This window comes from Tribolium madens, unplaced genomic scaffold (assembly GCF_015345945.1).
Source record: "Tribolium madens isolate multiple individuals breed KSU strain unplaced genomic scaffold, Tmad_KSU_1.1 Scaffold_91;HRSCAF=231;Tcas5.2_LG7, whole genome shotgun sequence".
Lineage (NCBI taxonomy): Eukaryota > Metazoa > Arthropoda > Insecta > Coleoptera > Tenebrionidae > Tribolium > Tribolium madens.
In genome coordinates, this window is record NW_025401063.1 from 16,913,551 (window position 1) to 16,934,033 (window position 20,483).

General features: G+C 33.4%; 1 protein-coding gene and 1 pseudogene across 8 annotated transcripts in view; one reads left to right on the top strand and one right to left on the bottom strand.

Moving 5' to 3' along the window:
• Positions 1 to 20,483, top strand: part of LOC123011545 — a 62,408-nt gene that overhangs the window by 32,191 nt on the left and 9,734 nt on the right. The window lies entirely within an intron of this gene.
• On the bottom strand, positions 15,620 to 17,095 carry LOC123011548 (annotated as a pseudogene).

The following is a 20,483-nucleotide window of genomic DNA, read 5'->3' on the forward strand; positions in this document are numbered from 1 at the left end:
AAGAAGTGGTAAACCCCTCAGCKCATTTTCGTCTTTGATGTCCTCGGTTTCTTTGTAAAAGTCAGTACTGGCAATAAAGTCGTTAACTGCTTCAGCTGATCTGGTCCCATTGAAACGGGCAGGGCAATGTGTGAAATGCTTCGTTTGAGGCGGAATTTGTACGTTCCGGATTAGTTCTTGGAGTGCCTCGGTTGTGATAGCCATGTTGAGTGTTTGGGCTCTGGTTAGCGGAATTTTGCACTTGGTTATAGCACAAATTAACACACGCGTTTTTTATTCGAGCTCTACGTTGGGCGCCACTTTGTAATAAGGGGCTTTGTAAACTGTTTATTTAGGCTCACTATTACAACTTATTTAATATTAAATTACACTAAGTTCGATTCAAATCAGCGCGATTATAGAACCCGGTAACCGAAAGTAAATATTCGCGGACTTCTGACCAATTTGGGACCCCACGGATGCCCTGGTGATTCAGAAGATAGCCTACGAGACCAGTTGGGACCCCAAGGATGCCCGATTGATGCAAGTAAGCAACTGCTTCTTGAGCGTGGGTGGTTGTCAATTTATTAAGGGTTGCTCGGTACTATTCGGGGTAGAGGGTGACTTCGGTACGCTTCGGACGGAGTTGGACGATTGCAGCGCTATTCTGGTGGGCGCTTGGCGAAGTATAATGTTACCGGTTACACGTGAAATTTTTCTTCTACTTCATTAAACATAAATATCTCAATTCCATTAGAATTAAAAAGAATTTATTTGGTAATACTTACAGGGGTGTTCAAAAAATCGCGCATTTCCTTGAAAGGGAGTAATTGGGTAGTCCCCAGAGTACTGAAAAAATGTTTAAAAAATTCTATCTGTCAAAAAATTTTGACCTCTATTTTTTGACATTTGACATTTGTTATGTCTATTTAATAATACTGATGATTTTGTATATGTTCTTTTACAATTATTTAGTAAAAGCTCAAAACTTTTACCAATAAAAGCCACAAATAACATCAAACCGAGTTACAGTTTAGGATACAGCTTCCTTGTTTCCGCTTCTAATAGCCTGTAGCAAAAAAAACGTGGAAAATTATTTTTCCAACAGAAATAAATATGAGTCAAAGTGCAAAATTTAAACTCTTATAACTTTGAAATTTTTATAGATAGATTTTTTTAAAATTTCTTCTATGTTCCTGGTACCTTACCTTACCCTTGTTTTTGGGGCGCGAGTTCTGACGCACTCTGTATGTGCATATGATGTAGAACGTTGCTCCTTCAACTTTTAGAATCGCGATATCTCAGGAATGGTGATTCGTAGAAAAAAAGTATAAAGAGCATTTTTGTAGATAATTTTGTGATCTATAATTTTTGTCTGGGCTACTTTTTTGATAAAACTTACTGTTTTCGAAATTTTTTTTAAAAACCTCACATTTTGACCTTTGACCTCAAATATTTTTTTTAGCACACATGGGATCGATGGGGACTTTTAATACTTTATTTCTAATGGTGTACCCAAGGTATCCACCAAAATTTAGCTCTGTCGGAATTTTCGACACTATTTTTATGACTAATTTGATCGGACTAAATGCAGCGTTCGATGTTCACTTTTAAATCCTCTCGGGTTTGAGGTTTGATGGCATAGACCAACGCCTTCAAATATCTCCACAAAAAGAAATCCAGAGGTGTTAAATCACAACTGTTTGAGCGTTTAATTTGGTATTAAAATATTGGCTCTAATTCTAAATATTTATTTCTTTAGTGAACTGTACATTTTGACAACTCTTCCGAGATTGTCGGTTTGTCCTAAAACTACCTAAAACCTAAACTATTCTAAGGGTAAGTGGGGGTAACATTGAACCCACAACTGTATATCATTGGTCTAGCATTGACAACAACTTCTTGGACTCCAATTGACGGTTTCATTTTTGGAGATTACCGACACACCAAACTTTTCTCTCAATAACTCCAGAATAGTGGCACTAGCAGAATGTGGTGTGCACCATCTTGTTGAAAAAACATGCCCTCCCAATCAGTTTAATAATAAAGGTCTTTATTTCGTAAGTAATATGTACAGGCGAAGTCTAGCCAATAGGCTATTCAACTTAACCCAATTTTATCCACAAAAAATCTGTTAACATTGATCGATAACGATCACCAGACACTGTTATAATTGATCTCAACAATATTTGAGACTCATTGTAGAATAAGACGATTACTCTCTACGGTGGTTGATGGGCTTGCGGTAGAGATGCCATAAACAAATTAGCATTTCTTAGGACAGGCACGTTTCAAAGGTTTGTAGGAAGAGATGATCCGTAACAGAAATTTGTTTTGGGCTTTTATCTCAAAAAAAAAATAAAATTAAATTAATTTTAATAATTATCTATATTTTGAGATTGTTTCTTTACAAATCTGCATTATCACTTTATATTAAATTAATATATAAATTGCCAAATTTTTGCTTGTAATAAATTAAAAGCCTACCACGAAAATTTCTGTATACGGCTCTTTTGTAAATCTTTAGGGTAGTACCACCAGCAGTGAAAAATTATTACAGCCGACCGCAAAGATGCTTAATCCTCAATAAAGCTTTGCATACGTCAATCTCAGATATTCCTGGTTACGACTTTACTGGATCTCCATTTGTATTTTCAAAAAATAAGGGCCGATGGTGCCACCATGTCATAAACCACACCAAACAGTAACTTTTTCTGGATGCAATGACTTCTCATGAATCTGTTGTAGATTTTTTTCACACCAAAAACGACAGTTTTGTTTGGTAACAAAGCCGTTTAACCAGAAATGAGCTTCATCTGAAAAGATGATTTTTTTGAAAAAATCTGGATCAATTTCAAGTTGCTCTAGAGCCCAATCAGCAAACACACGACGCTTATAATGGTCAATAGGTTTCAGTTCTTGAGTCAACACAATCATATAGGGATGTAAACCCAAATCTTTTTTCAAAATACGCCAAGTTGTCATTCTTGAAAGGCCAAGTTCTTGAGAAAGTCGATTAATCGACAGATTTGCATCTTTTGTACCACTGGCACTTACAGCGTTAATATTCTTTTTATTTCTTGCGTTTCGATGCTTTATTGGTGTTTTGGTATCGTGTTCAGTTAAATTTGTTTCGAATTTTTCAACGATTCGGCGAATAGCAAGCACAGAATGATCCTTATGTGGACCATAATTTTCACGTAGACTACGTTGAGTTTGAACATAGGAACGATTTTCATAAAATTTTTGTATTAAGCAGAAATTTTAAAATAAATACAAGAATTAGTAAAAACAACTTATTTTATTTAATGAGAAGTAAATTTATAAAGAACTTTAAATCAAAACTGAAAATATCAGACTTATCCTTTAATTTTGCGGCGAAGTGTAGTTGAGATGAGAAAGGAATAAAATGATTTTTGAGTGGAAATGTTTTGTGGAATGTTGCGGACGGTGTATTTAAATTCGTTGTCGGTTGACATGGGGCTTGGGGAACGAGAGATCGATTTGGGTTTTGTGGCGGGTTTATTAATTGGGGAGCGGGAAAGGGAGAGCATTTTGTTTATTTTTGAGGCAAGGTTGGATGGACCGGAGACAGGTTGGGTTAGGTTAATGTTAGAATCCGACTCACCGGGTTTTTTCTTGGGCTTTGTTGTTGTTTTGGCAAATTTCGGCGGCGGTGGCACAGTCACAGGGGTGGAGATGAGACATCTTCTCGCACTCGATGCACGACTGAAAGTGACTGATCGGGTATTTTTTTAGAGAGGGGAAATGCATTTACGCATACCAGTCCGGTTAAACCAGACTGATTATGCGGGACTCGCCAAAAGTCCATACCCACTAAAACCCCTCGCGCTCACCTAAGGGACATGGAGTCGTTGACCCTTATTGCCTGAACGGATGATGGGCTTCCCGGACCAACGGGTTCGGATGTGTTTCCGCCTTTGCGAAGGTGCGCTGAGCGATGTCGTGTAGAAATTCCTCCATGGATGGCATCTTTGCCTTCCGGTGCAATTGGTTGTTTCGAACAAACCACGGTGCGTCGAATGCCATGCGGAGAAATTTGTTTTGGAAAATTTGTAACTTTTGCATTCGAGTCTTACAGGGCGCGAACGCCCAAGCTGCAGAGGCTTAGGTTACGGTTGGACGGATAACTGATCTGTACAACAGAAGCTTGTTGTCGATTGAGTAAAAGCGCTTTGCTTTTCTCGGGATTGACGTTGATCAATCAGTCTCTGTACCAGCTTTCGATACGCTCCGCGGCCTCCTGCAGGTAGCGGGTGGCCATGTGCGGTTGCTTCGATCTGGTGAGAATAGCAGTGTCGTCGGYGTATATTGCCAGTGTCGTACGATGGAGATGGAGTAAAGGAGGGGTGAAAGAACGGAGCCCTGGGGGACCTCGGCCTCCAAAACATTCATCAGAAAAACAAATGTTTCTCGTGAAGCGCTGATCTTCCCACATTCTGTTGCTGATTACTTCGCAAAACTCCATTCGAAGAAAGAAATCTCCTGGTAAAAGTTTTTGATGTCTTCCTTTTTTAAAACTTTTGTACCCAGCTTTTCTCAACAAACGCTGAGCTGTTCATTTTGTGATGTCAGTTTCGCCTTCGATTTGGCGAACACTTTTTGACGGATTTTCATCGATTACAGCAAGGACAACAAGTCTGCTAACATTTTCATCCTCAGGGGGAGCAGCGGCTTGACGTCTTGCTTTCAGTTGGCAAGAACAAATCGAATTTATACTTCCCGTCTCTTCAAAACGGGAGATAAGATTGTGAAGAGAACCCGTTGTGGGAATTGGCCGATCAGGAAAAAAACCTGCAAATTGATCGCAGATTTGTGCCAAAGATTGACCACCCCAGTACAATTTTAGAACAAGTTTTTTTTCTTCGAAATTCATTATGGAAAAAAAGCGACTCGACAATTTGACAAAGCGAAATTTTGATTGTTGATTCCGATGTTCAATTGTTCATCGTCAGGGCAATTGGGATTAAATAAAGATGAATCCTTTGTCATCATGATTACCAATAGAGATTTATTTACAACCCACAATGTACAACGAATTTTGCGAAATACATGAAATTTATCACTTATGTGAAAGGAGTGATGTTCAAAAAACATGAATGTCACTTCAGGATACTATCTTTATTATGATTTTCAGCAAGGAATACATTTTAAATATTGATTTTAGTTTTGTATAGTTTTCGGAAATTAAACAAGTGTAAAAATTCTAATATCGTTACAAAAAATACACAAACATGATCTAAAAAAAAAAGTCAGGCCATCTTTCTCCTCGAAGTCTCGGTGTTTTTAATCACATGCAATGTATTTTATCGTCGATCGAAGTTCAGATCTAAAATTCATATTTTAGTTCACCGATGCTAAAATAACGATTACTTACTGTATGATGTTTGTGAACGTGTTTTTTTAGCCTGCTGATGGATTTCTATGCGTGTTTGATAAAATTCTAAAAAGGAATACGATGAAAATAATTTTCAATTTCACAACGTCAACATAACCCCCAATTTTTTCGCATAACATATTCTAATTTCTAGTTTGCAAATTTTGCGGTTTCATGAAAACCATTTCACTCAATTTTCGATCTGTTTTTTGCATAAATAAGCTTCACAAATCAACGATTATCACAGTGTATTAATTCAATCGATGATCGAAAGTTTCAACCTAAAAATCAGAATTTTTAATTTTTATCAAAGGAAGTGTAAAAAAAAATAAACTTTACTTACTGCACTCATTCTTCTCGACCTCTGATGCAGTATTTTGTAATTTTGGTCCAATTTATAGAATAAAGTGTGGAAAAATGTTCAACTTCACAATTTGAACTATAATCTCACATGACTTGTCACAATAATGCAAGTAAATTTTACTTTGGCTTGAAAAGCATTTTCATTCAATTATTGATGTATTTTATTGGAAAATTAACATTTTCCAAAAACATTAGAAAACACAATTTCATTGCAAGGGTTTTTAGCTGACAAAGTCCCTGTTGGCAATAATGACTTGATAATTCGTTTCTTAGTAACGCTAACGCGGCAAATTCAAATTTCGAATTTTCGAGGGCCGTTTTCGCCCAAATGGAGTTAATTGTAGAATCGACAAAAATGTCGATAAAATAGCCCTTTTCCCCAAAGCGTAGATTTGCTCCCATTAAATTCCAATCCCAAATCACAAACTTTCTGGTAAATTGCTACAACAAATATAACAATATTAAATTGATATGGCATAGGAAATAGAACTGAGATTAATATTCAAATTTGTATTTCTAATTTACCTTGTAAACTCGGTGTTCTCTTCTCTATTATACAAAAATTATATATTATTTTTCGGATGCACTACAATGCTCTTGCACATGTGCTGTCCGGTGAACTCTTAAGACATTTCCTTTTAGAGGGGTTGGAGAAGGAGGTACAAGTATGTTCAGACTCTTTTAATTCCTTGGTTATCATTCTGTAACTTTTCTCTGAAATTCCAGTGGCGGCCATCAACCGTATCTTCAAGTTAGTTGAGGGAATTTGCTCCATGTTCGGCCTCATCCTTGAAAAATTTAAGAACGTTTGCAATCACCTTCGTTTGACTCCTCAATGCTTTCCCTTGAACTCCAATTTTCCTTTTGGAAGTGGAGTAGCGTGTAATATTTTGGTAGACTGTATTATTATGATACCATACTAAGGAAAGAATACTCAGTAGGGTTATAATTATTATTTAATAAAAAAAAACAATCATAAAAATACAGCGTGCGCCAGAACTCGCTCCCCAGAGAAAAATTTCAAGTAAGATAAGATTGCAGGCACATGGAAAAAAATGTTTAAAAAATCCTATCTGTCAAAAAAATTTGACACATTTGACATTTTTTATGTCTATTTAATGATACTGATGATCTTGTATATGTTTTTTTTTAATTATTTAGTAACGGTACAAAAATTTGTGAGATGTAAGTTTCCAGGTGTTAATCTACGTAACTTAAGAATTGTCTCGAGATTTAAAGACAAAATAATGATTGAATAAAACTCATTAAATATTTGTGAAAGAATTTATTATTGAGGAATAAGTTTTTTACATAACCATTCATAAATACATTTAGAATTATTACACATAACATAAAAACACATAAAATCATAACATAACACATAAAATCATAATTATCTACAATATGAAATCCACATCTTCTTGTTTTACATAATTTGGGTGATTCGTTGATATTTTCTAAGTTGACTATTCGTACACATGAGTCGGGTAAAATTTTTCGTAGGAAATCTTCTTTTACGTGTCCTTTCACGTAGATGATGATATCAGTTTCACTGTTTTTAAATTCATTTAAATGAAGAAATTTTCTAATAACTGTCGCAACATTCTTTTGTTCTTCGAGTCCATCGTTGTAACCTAATATGTGATGATACCTTTCCAGATATTTCACCTGTTTTCTATAAAATAAATCTATGTCTTTATATGGTTTAGAAGGTTTAAAGAGATGATGTTGAATTGATTGAGCATCCATTATAGTTAATTCTTTAACAACAAATTCTGGTACAGAAAACCCTTGAATATCACACACATACAAATGCATCTTGTTTTAATCAATACTATTCTTTTCAATCCAACTATTGAGTTTATCGATAAAACCTAACCACTTCACATACAACTTATTACCACGTTTCATAACTTTTTCAATCAAGTGGACATTGGGATGTTTTATTTTCTGAAGCTCCATTTCATAAAACCCGCCTGATATATCTTCCCCCTTCTCATCACACAACAAATATGTTGTCGGATTGGTTAATTTAATTTCCTTGCTTGTGAAAATTTCATTTGACCAATTGGGAGTAGATAAATTTGTTGTAAAATCTTCTTTAGTTTTAAAGATTTTATTTCGACAACTTTTACAAATTATTGTTATTGTGTTTCTAATTACAAAAACTGAAATCGGGACGTCATGATACCTCGCCTGTCACAAACTTGATTCTCCGATTCACAAAAATTCTTCATGAAATTTGTCTAGAGAGTATATCCTTTATCAAAAGCATTCCCAAACTTACTTATTCTTACGTGTTCACCAATTTTACCTTTATAACTTTCTATTAGTTGGATTGATTTCATATTATCAGCATCCGAAGTTATATTAGTTTGTTCTGCAGTGAGATCATTAGTTTTCAAATCATAAACATCGCTGACACCTTTTTTCAATAATTTTGTATAATCGATCACATTTGGATCTAATGGATAAAGTCCGCAAGTACGGAACCCATTTATAAACTTCTCCTGGGTAAGACTATCATCTATCGCACTTTTTAATACAGAACAAAATTTTCTCTTTTTATTTTACGCCCGTCGTTTTCTACTCTCCACTTTTGAACACTTCTTCGCGATTGTATTTACCCAGACGAGTTATAGTGACAAATTGAGTACCTTGAATTTCCGGAATTATGGACATCACTAGTGTTTTTACAGCAGTACAATCTTGGAGAGGGTGCCATACAGGAATTATACTTCTTCCAAACACTACAAAAAATACATTCATAATAAACAGTTCGTGTGTGTTGTATAGGGTACCTTCTTCGATTCAATGCTTGCTAAGTGATTGGTTATGATGAGATAGTTTATCAATTGTTAATGATTTTACAGTCCATAAAATAAAAATGAGTGGTCTCCTCACTTCAAATTGCATTAAATCCTTTTATTGATAAAATTCTAAAATAGTAAATCCTTTTATTGATATGAAGGCATATAACTAAAATTGATGGTCATTAAAAAATACTTATAAGTACTTTTTATTAAAATTACTTGTTGTTACTGTTTTATAAGGGAGAGACTCCCAAATCCTGTGAAGAGGTTGAAGGCTGGGGTTTTGTGCTCAATATGCCTTCTTCCTCTTCCGAACTTGAGGAGTCTGTTTCATATATTGATGATTCTTCATCCGAACAACCCGTATTTACCATAAATTAAAACTCTTCTAGAGCATTGTCTAGAAGATGTTCCCGGACAATATATTCATCTTCAACTTCGGCCACGTGACGACAAATTGCTGCCCATTCTTGCTCGCCTATTTCCTCGAACGTTTGACGAGCAAGATTTTCGACGTCTGTCAGCTGAAGGGTAATATTTCTGTGCGCGACCCAGTTTTTGACGTTTGCCCAACTTTTCTCAATGGGATTGACTTCAACCCCATGTTCCTCTAAGATTAAATTTAAAAGAAACTTTTTATAAAATCCTTTTTTCTGTAACACCAGAACGTAGATTTCGGGCTTTAATAGGCTTTCGTCAACCGCCACACCTTTTTCCCGGAGCCACTCCACCATTTCTCTTTTTCTTGTATTGGACGTTAGGGCAGCTACTAATTTTTTATGATAAGAAGCATTGTCCAATACAATAACGGATCTCGGTGGCAAATTGGGAAGCAATTGTGTTTTCACACATTTTTCAAAATTGGCCCAATTTATTTCCTCGTGATAGTTTCCGGTTTTTGAGCCTGCAACGGTTTATTTAGATTTGTATCTGTACTAACATACCTGAGGTAAAAATGAGTAACGAATTGGGGACAAAACCAGACTCGTTCCCCGTATGAACGATTAAGTCTTCGTCTCTTGGCTCTAGGTTTCCGTAAATCTAAGTTAGTATCATCATACCATTATTTTGGAGTGGTGTGGTCTCTATTTATATAGGTCTCATTGGTGTAAACAATAGGCCGACCCTCTGCCCTATACTGCATTAATTTTTTTAAGTAAACAATTCTTTTGCGCCTAATATCGTGACTCTCCAATAAAATCTTTCGATTATCTTTCGTTTTTCCATACCTTTTCAACGGAAATTTTGATAAGGTCTATTTTATTTATGGAAATTAGGAGGAAAGTGGAAAATAGAAAGTAACTAATACTACCTAATAGTAATTATTTATTCAAGAAGGTGTACAGGGTGTTTGGTCCAAGTCGCCCCGGCCCATAACACCTAAACTTACTTTCCGGTGTAGCCGGAAGTGCTAAAAAATTTAGTTTTTCAAATGGAACATCTATGTTTTTTTGCTCGAAACAATAATAATTGGCATGAAAAATACGGTAAACCACTATTTATTACATTTTACTTTACATAATGCACTCAGAAAACAATTTAAATTTTTGAATTTTATTGCAAATTTTGCAACGTAGGCGGATTTTACTTGCAAAAAGCAAAATGTTTGGATACCGTTTAATTGTTACTTTGACAAAGCCTAATTTGTCAATAAATCAAATTGAGATCTTTAATAATGGAAATATTAATTACGACGAATTGGTAGATCAGCTTGAGGTGTTTTTTAAGTGCAATAAAAATAGAGCGTAAGCGCTGAAAGACAGTATAGAGAAAAAAACTCAAATAGAGTTTACCCAAATCGTTGGAAATTTAGTCGAATTGAAAAACAACTGAGACGAATAGGTTCGCTTCTTAAAACTAAAAAACCTGTGGTTCTTTGTGAACAACAAGAAAATAGAAATCTGAATGTTCTTTTATTAGTCGAAGAAAATCCAAGAGTTTCCATAAGAGAACTCGCTCATAAACTGACAAATTAAATTTGTCAAACCAACAATTAAACAGTATCCAAGCATCTTTTTATTCACACCTTTCCTTTAAAATTAAAAATCAGGCTACGCGACCAATTTCCTTATAAAATTCTAAGATTTAGGATGTTTTTTGATTGTATTGTGTTCGCAAAATGTAATAAATAGTGGTTTACAGTATTTTTCATGTCAGTTATTGTTATTTGGTGGAAAAAAAACATAGGTGTTCTATTTGAAAAACTGAATTTGGCAGCATTCAGGCTTCAGTACGCGAAGTTTCATTTTGTACAGATTTCCTTTTTCCACTCCGGTCGCAACAACTTTATCATTGTTTAAAAATTCACAATTTTGTCTTACATTTTTAATGACAAAATCCAAACCCCTTTTGGCTGCAACTTTCACGGAAAACAAATTGTGTTTCATCTCCGGTGTGAATAAAACGTCTTTTAAAATTCCTGGAAGTTAATTATTATCAACGAAAGTGGGTTCACTGATAAGAATTTGAACACCAGCGTCAGAAAATTTTATATTTGGTACTCTAATCTGATGTAATGTTTCAATTTTTTGGGCCGTTGTTAGTGCCAACAAAGTGAGTAGTAAGAAAGCCCCTTCAGCACACAACACATTTTAAGCATTTTGAACTTGTTTTCAAAGTATCTTGAAAAAAGTTAAAATTTTAAGGGAGCTTGTTTTTCTATTGGTCCGCTTCAGCACAAAAATGAATACGAATTTCAGGCAAACGAATTCACCATTGAAAATACTTAAAATTCGCCTTTTTGCCTTATTTTTTTGTGATTCCTCTATAATAATAACAAAATTCAAACAAATTTTGTTTAAATATTTATGTGAAATTAACAATATTAATACTTGTTATTCTGAACTTAAAGATTGTGAATAACTTGTTGATGGGGTGCTGCTCTTCGGGGGAGATGTTGTCCTCGAAGAAGCTGGTGATGGGCACGGTGCTTCGATCCCCATCTCTTGAATTTTCGCAGCCAAACCTCAACACAACATCCCTTCTTCCACGGAGACACACTTGTAATATGTCTCCATGAACCTGATTTATCAATCAATATCGGTTTTATAATAAAAAACCATCATGGTAATCGTCTTCGGAATTAAAACACACTCCAGTTTTGAGTATGGCTATTTATACCTCGACTTATTTCTGGTTTTTGGATTTTATGGTAACGTCTTTCAGAACACTCATTTCGATGTTAACTTTAATCTGACCATCTATTAGAAACAACAGCTATTGTATCTTTCTTAATATATTTTGATCTATATATAGCCAAGCAAACACTTGCAATAGTAATATATCTAAAAGGATCTATATTAGCAATTTCTAGAAACTGATTTCTTAATTCAAGACATCCTCTTCTTAATATATCAATATCAGAATTACAATAATCATAAAGTTCTTTTTTAAAATCAAACAAATAATTTTCTTTTATTTTTTGTCTATGCCATTCTAAAAATGCTTCTCTTTCTTTTTCTCCTGGTTTCATAGAATTAACACCATAGTATTTTGTATCAGGTATTTTTCCAATATAGTTCTGATTTTCTGTTGTATTGAAGAAATGTGGAGATATCCTTTTTTAAGTTCTTTTAGACCGAATGTTTTAGGTAAGTTTTTTAAAGGTCCTTGAACAAAATTACTACTATCAATAATTCTTAAATTAATTGATTTTATCTCCATTAACATTATTTTAGATCCATTATATACGCAGAAAGGTTTAATACCGTTTTCAACGCAATATTTTAGAATAAAGTAAGAATCATAACCTTTAGAATAATGTGCAATAGCTGTGTGTCCTCGATGATCTCTAGAAATTAACCATTTACAGCACGCTAAAATCGTGAGATATAACTAAATTAGCCATATGTTTGCCTGTTTCTTGCATCGCTTCATAATCAGAGAATAATAGTATATTAAAGTACAAGTTGCGGAAGGTATCTATTCAAGCACAAATTTGAAATTCCGAAACGAGCAGCGTAGCGGCGAGTTGAGGAACAAATGAGTGTTTGAAGAACCTTCTGCAACAAGTGCTTTATACTATTTTTTCTATTTTGCCGCTTTATATCTTCTTTATAACAATTTCGACATTTTTCCCATCCACATCTGTGTTCTTTACTACCTTCTTCTATCATTTTGTTACCTTTTTTAATGATTTAATTACCCTTCTTGTTCTTCTTGTTTCAATTATTTTATTTCCTTCTTCAATCATTTTTTTACCTTCGTCAACCATTTTATCACCTCTTTTGAGTATTTTATTACATTTTAAGCATTTATGAAATCTTTCACAAACATCTGATTGATTTTCTAAACATTCTTGATTAAAGCAATATCTATTACATTTTTCACAATATATTCTTTTTGAAGAGTCTTCTTTGTGATTAGACTTGAAACACATTACGCATATTTTATCCTTCGTTTTGCATTTATGTCCGTCTTTATTTTGATGTGGTTTATCACATTTTTCACAATAATAAGACTCACCGTGGAAAGCTGTCATACTACTGATTGTATCAAAATGATTTCCATTTTTATATAAATAAACTTTTACGTCTTTCTCAGCCCCCGAATATATTATGGAATTAAAGCATTCTGCTGCTACGACTTTTATTTGAATATTTAAGACTTTTTCTAAATTTTTGATATCGTCTAAAGTAAAATAATTTTTATTATATTCTCCAAGTTGATTACACAGCTCTTGAGCTAAAGTCATTTGTAAATTTCTTCCCATTCTAATATATCTTATAACATTAGGATCATATTCCTTGCCTAAAATAATATTTGTTTGATAAGTTAATCCAACAATAACAGCTCTTGGACAACATAAATTATCTTTGTTTGTTATTTGTATTATACTTTTCTTTGTTCGTGAATCTTCTGCTATATTTAATAATCTTTTCGCATTAGTAGCACCTCTAGGCATATTAACAACTTCGACATGAAATGTACAACCATATATATCTAAATCTTGATTTGAAGTTAAGATACTTTGAATTTTGTTTAATAAATTATCAATTTCAGAAGTTCTTGATAACCCTGTGGAAATAGGGGACCAAAGATCATTGTGATTGACTACTATATTTAATAAATCTCCTTCTTTGAAATTTGTTTTCTCTTTTACTATTTTAATCATTTCAGTTAAACCCTCTCTAATGACAGTAATTTTATTCAAAATTATGTCTGAAGATCACACTTGGATGATTCTTCCTCTTTCAATAATATAACTTTATAGTAAACTTTATGTTTCTTCAATTTTTTGGTGTATTCAGCTTTTTTTTTCTATTATTTTAATTTTAGGTTTTTTTGAAAACTCTGTAAAATCTTTGAACGCAAAAGGCTTCATTGCAGAAGGTTGCTCACCAATTTCGCTTTCAGACCGAAGTTTTTGTAATAATTCTGCCTTCTTCATTTTTGAGTAACCTTTGATATTCTTTTCTTTGGCAATTTTTCTTAATTCTTTTATCGATGTATTCTTAGTCGACTCGTTTTTGGACATGGATTCCTCTAATAATTCCTCTAATCTTGGCGATCCCATTTCGTTGAGAACAGTATTTAAATTTTCATTGTTTACATTATCTGAAATTCGATTCACTAGATCTGTTTTTTTACTATTTTGCTTTATCTTTAGGTCTAGTTTTTACGGTTTTTAAGATTCAATTGTACCACAATTATTTGATTACTGATTTTCATATAAATGCCAATTCAAAAATTAAATCCAACAATTGTGAAAGTAATCACAACATGAAGTTTTTGAGAATTGTGTTATTTTTATTCTCACTTGTCGCTGCAAATTTTGCAACTGCTCTTGAACGTAAATTTTTATTAGTGCTTTTTTTAGTATTTCTGGTTTTTGTTTTTTGATCTAGAGCCAGAAGAGTCTCATTTCTCAAGAAAGAAACCACCACCACCTGTTTTTATACCACCCTATTACAGCGAATGGGATCAATGGAATCGTGCACCTTATTCTTAAACATTTTATAAGAAAAGAAATATTGTTCTAGCCAAAAAATAAAGCAATTTTAAAAGCTTTCTTAGTATTAACTGGAGCACAAAAAGTTCTTCCACTTCTTCATTTGAAATTTCTTTTTTTTCAGTCCCCAAACCGAACGGAAATATTACGTTTAACAAAGGAATAAAAATAGTTTCATTTTAGTTTTTTGATTAAAATTAGTGTAATATGCATTCAGTGTTTTATTATTATTTCATTGTTTCCAGGACAGTTTTTTTACGGTTTTTACAATTCCACTTATCATTTTTTTCTTCTTTTTATGCTTTTGAAAAAGTTTGTTTTTATTATAATAGGTATTATACTTTGATTTAAAAAAAAATTAAAGTAGTTATAAACGTTTTCGTAATTTTATTGGAAAACAAAAAAGTTCTTCGATTTCTTCACTTGCTATTTGTTTAAACCTTCATCGTCCCGAACAAAATAAGAAAACAAATTTTTTCTGCTTTCTGCATTAAGTTTTTTGAATAAGGTTAGCTTTAATTTGATATGAAAAGTTTTATGATCATTTCAGATTTTATGCTTTTGAAAATTTGCTATTATGACTGATTTTTACGGTTTTTAAGATCCAATTGTGCCATAATTGTTTGATTACTGAGTTTCATATAAAAGCCGTTTCAAAAACATGAAAGTAATCAAAACACGATGAAGTTCTTGGAATTGTGTTATTTTGGTTCAGTAGTAAGTGACACTCAACAATTTTAAGGTAAAACACCCCGATTTTCAAGGGTGAACAGAAAAGCAGAAAAAATCGTGAAAAAACCCCGATTTTCAAGGGTGAACAGAAAAGCAGAAAAAATCGTGAAAACACCCCCGTTTTTAAGGTATATTTTAAAAGTAACATTTTTTAAGGAAAACACCCCGATTTTCAACGGTAAACAGAAAGGCCGAAATAATCGTGAAAACACTCCTGATTTTAAGGTATATTTTAAAATTAACATTTTTTTAGAGATTTTGGCATGTTTTCTATTGGGCCACTTGAGCACAAAAATGAATACGGTTTCAGGCAAGAAAATTCACCGTTTAAAAAGAAACACTTTGGCGAAAATATCTTTTATTAATTTTTAATTATTTTATTTCTTAAACATTTTCAAAACCTGAATCTATTGGACCAGATGAGGGATTTGAGGGCGGGCTGCTCGAAGAGGCACTTCCCTCTGAACTTGAATCATTTTCAGGTCTGAAAGAACAAAACAACCAATATAAAGTAAACAATTAACTACCGTTTTTTTAACTTACAGATTAAGTGCTCCAATAAACTCCCTTTTCTGCTCGTCCGTGTCAAAAATTAGGTGGATTGTTAAGGCAGGGTGCAACATAATTGTTACAATATCAAATTGGGACGCTGTGGGGGAATTCGAAACCCCACAAGCCCCGCTGGAAATAACGGGAACGGTAGAAGTGAAATTATCCCCTTCGCTGCTTCTACTCTGGTTCTTATAGGGGTGGAATTGATTGGCAAAGTACAGTTACCCAAAAACACCATTGCGATCTTCTGCCTACTAATTTGCAACTCTTTAAATTCCTCAACGAAATGTGTTTTTATCCCATACGTTATATCTTCCATTTTTTGTTATAGGAAAACACCCGTGATATTGGTAAAGAGTATTGGATTTTTTATTAAACCCGTCAACTTTTGATCCACATATTTTCACTTCACCATTGTTTAATGCATGTTTTATATTCCTTTGGCATTTTACAGATCCTACATGGAAAGTGAGCCGAGAAATTTTCCACCAACCCCACCAATTGATTTAATCCTAAGTTATCTCCTGTTAATATAGCAAGCTGAAAATATATTTGTACCTCTTTACCATTCATAGAGACTTTAATACCAAATTCCTTCAAATAGTTTAATTCATCTATAACTACTTGAAAGCTTTCACGATTACCATAAGTTTTTCTATCAGAAGAATTTATAAGCATGGCTAGAAATATGTAATCTAATTTTGAAACAATTTCTATAGGTAAGCACGGAATTACATAATAAAGACCACCAACTTTGTGAATTCCTGAATGACTACCCAATGGGTTTCCGGTTTCAAAGTCATCATAAAAAAGAAAAAGGGGTAAAATAAGTTTATTATCATCCGAAAGCTCATGGAGTGCATGCCAGTACTCGCCTTGAATATAATTTGAAACAACATTTGTGTTGTTGCTCAGAGTCTTCAAGTAATCATCTATTGCAACCAAAAAATTAGGTATAGAAAAAAGTTTGATTAGCATTTCTCTTATAGGCACATACACAGCAGTTACATTTTTATTCACAATTTGACTTCTGCTATTTACCTTCCTGCGTTGAAGTTTAGAACCAATAACGATATCTATAGGTTCCACAAATATTTTTTTGTCTTTAAAATATTTGATACATTTATATTCAGTTTCAAATTTTGATCCCAAGTCTTCAAAATATTCAAAGTCCGTTTCCACTTTTTTATAATTCCGCTTGATATTCCTGCAGATTGTAGATTTCGAGTAATAATATCTTTTATAAAAGAGTTGTTAACAGAAATGTGGTTGTTAAACAAGGTAATTAACTTATAAATGGAATTTCGGGGAATGTATTATACAGGGCGATTCAGATAAGATAATGAGCCTGACGATCTGGCAATGCAACCCAAAAAACAGATTTCATTTACGTTTTGATCTAATTTTTATTCCGATTTGCATTTGCAATCCAAGTTATCTTATGTTGCTCTGATAGTGCTTTGACATGCAATTTATGATTTTTAAAAAAACTGTTTGCCCACCTTTAATGTTTCATTGTTTCATACATTTTGTATTGGGTTTACACCGAAAAGACTTCTCTAATTTCTCTATCATTCCGCGAGAACTGAATGGCACTAATAATCGTTCTCTGCACTAATGTCAGAGCTATGTGTCAGAGTGACACCAAGATGATAACTTGGATTCAACTTGCAAATCCTAATTGAAATTGGATCAAAGGCGTAAATGAAATTTGTTTTTTGGGTTGCATCGCCAGATCGTCAGGCTCATTATCTTATCTGAATCACCCTGTATAAATTGCTGACAAGATTCAGATGATTCTTTTCTATCAACTGAGGTAACGACTGAGGTACTTTCATCACTAGTTGTTTCAATCACTGACAAATCTGATGACTGATTTGAGGGTCTAGAGCTATTAGTATCAAAACTATTATGGAAAATGTTATCTACAAAAGTTGAAGAGACAGCGATAGAGTTATTTTCCGTTGACTGATGATCTAAGATATATTTTTTTAGAGATCGCAGTAAATTCCTTTCTGTTGATACAGTTTATGCAGATATTCAGAGAGAAAATGAACCAAATGATGGAACCGTGTAAACTATGCAATACAAGTTGCTTCTTCTCCTTGCTCTTGATTATCTTTTTCTATATTCTGCTCTTCAATGCCTTGGTTTTCGGCATCTTCCTGGCTCTTTTATTTATCTCTGTCTTTTATAAAACCCTCAGCTGCAGCAAAGTCTTCTAAAGTAAAATGATCTAGATTTGCAGGAAAAATTCCTATGCTTTCAAAGCCTTTAATGGCTTTAACTGGTGTACCAACACGTCCAAAGGCATTTTGAAAATTTTCAGCTATTTCGAAAGTTGTTATTCTCTCATGTGGATGGCTTCTTAGATAATTTCCACATTCAACATACGCCGATTTCAAAGAAGAATAAAATGCCTCATCCAGTGGCTGAAGGCGATGAGACGTATGTGGTGGAATAATTAAAACTACAATTCCTCTTTCTTTACAAAAATTATACGCCTCCAATGTGCAGTGACTTGCGTGATTATCAATTATTAATAAAACTGGATCTTCTTTTGAAGGCTTTACAACATCACAAAAATGCCATTCTAGAAATAATTGTTTGTTTATCCAACCATTTTCTGAACAACGGTAGAGTGCACCAGGTGGTCCATTTTTCTTTAATTCTGGTTTCAATTTCTTACGCGCATATATCAGTAGAGGAGGAACATAGAATCCAAAGGCACTTATACAGCACATGATGGTAGTAGTCTGTCCTCTTTCCGCGCTTGTAATAAAACCCATCCTTTGCCGCAAGTATTTTTGCGTGATTTTGGACAGTAGTTATCCCTGTTTGTCCAGAAGAGTGTTCAGGTTGGAGAAAAACAAATCTACTTCCTTTTTGTTGAATGCAGAAATGCGATTTACTCGTATACTCGTTGTTTCTGGCTTCCTTAAGGTAATATTCGGATTTCTTTTGAGAAACCCGGTGAGCCAATCTGTACCTTTTTTTTGATCGCTCACCGTTATAGCCCATTGAAAACGTAATGAAGAAGGTAGTTTTTGAACCAATTCGTTTATCAAGATAGGATTTTGAATGTATATATCGGATCTCAAATTTTCCATCGTTACTGCTAAATTTTCAACTTCATCTGCAAATTCTATGATTGAAGTCAATTTTTCAACACGTGATGGCGGCAAGCTCTTCATTCGATAAATTAAACTTTCAATAATGCATTGCGGCTTTCCATATCGTTCACGAAGTAGTTCAATTATTTGTGGAACATTTTTCAGGATTCATTAGGAGAAAATGTACTTTGTTACGTGCTAGGTCCTTTAATGCATTTTGAAGTCGCATCACATTTTCGAGATTTTCCCAACTCTGCTTCCTGCCTAACAAGCCTTTTTTCCCTTTCCAATTTCTTTTTCTCAAATTCCGCTTCTAGTTTAAGTTTCTTAATTTCTAAATCAGGCATTGTGTGCGTGTTTAGCTTTGCTTTTGTTTCTCGAATACCGGAGAGTCGATTCTCTAAAACTCTAAACCATAAGGCGACAATTCCCTCAAAGCCTCGGTGAGTTTTGAAAAAAAAAATTCTAACAACTAAAATAATTATGTAATAATGTTAAAGAAGTTATTGTAAATCTGTTTACGAGTACCTTTCAATACTTTAATAATCTCCAGATTTCCTAATTCGTAATTGTTTTTCCTTCCAAAAAAAGAGCATTTTTTGGCAAGTTTATCGTGGAAAATTCTTTTTAGTCCTCTTCTTTTCAGAGGCACCCCCACACAAAAAATACTGTTTCCTAAAAATAATATTCACAAAAATTCATTGACAAATATTTTTTTTCTTGCTAATTGTTGTTGTGCCTCCAATGAATTTAAAATGAGCTGGTTGTATAATAATAATACCGAACAGATTTTCAATGGCGATTTGGGTACAGTATCAATCACTTCGGTCGTATTATTACTGTTATGTGATTCCATTTTTTTAGTAATAGCAATCAATATTTTATTATTTTGAACTGTATACTTTAAGATTGCATCCAACAACTGTGGATTATTGCAGTTATCGCAAACTGAAAAAAATTGATTAACATGTAAATTAGTTACAGTTATGAATTAAAACTTTACTCTGTCACCGAAGTCTAATTTGCTGGGAATATGTTTATTGTAGTAAGTTTTGTAATCACCCCAAGCCAATTCAATGGGATTGTTTTGAGAGTTGTATGGTGGTAAACGTAGTACTTCCTGGTTTTCTTTTTTCAGCATCTCATCAATTTCATATTTGTTCCACATTTTATCGTGTACAGTCGAACAAAGTGAAAATGACCCTTCTAACCGCAAGCAGACAAGATCGTAAATTATCGGATTGCAAACTTGACGTAGTTTCAAGATAAATTCCTTTAGGAGCCGGTTTACAGAAAGCGAAATGAAAATTTAGTTCACAATTATTAAACTAATTCGAATTAAGTCGCCATTTATTTTGCATTGACAAAAGGTAAGTTAAATGAAAATGTAATTTTTTTAATGAAAAATTTAACAAACCATTTCTTGAAAAAGATTATGCATTAGGTAATGATGACATTGACGAAAAAACAAACCATTATTTATTTAATATTTTTTTTAACTTTAACTTTCAAAATAAAATTATTTTATAAATTATTTATTTTACATAAAATCAAGTTTAAAATAGAGAGAGCCTATTTCGTAC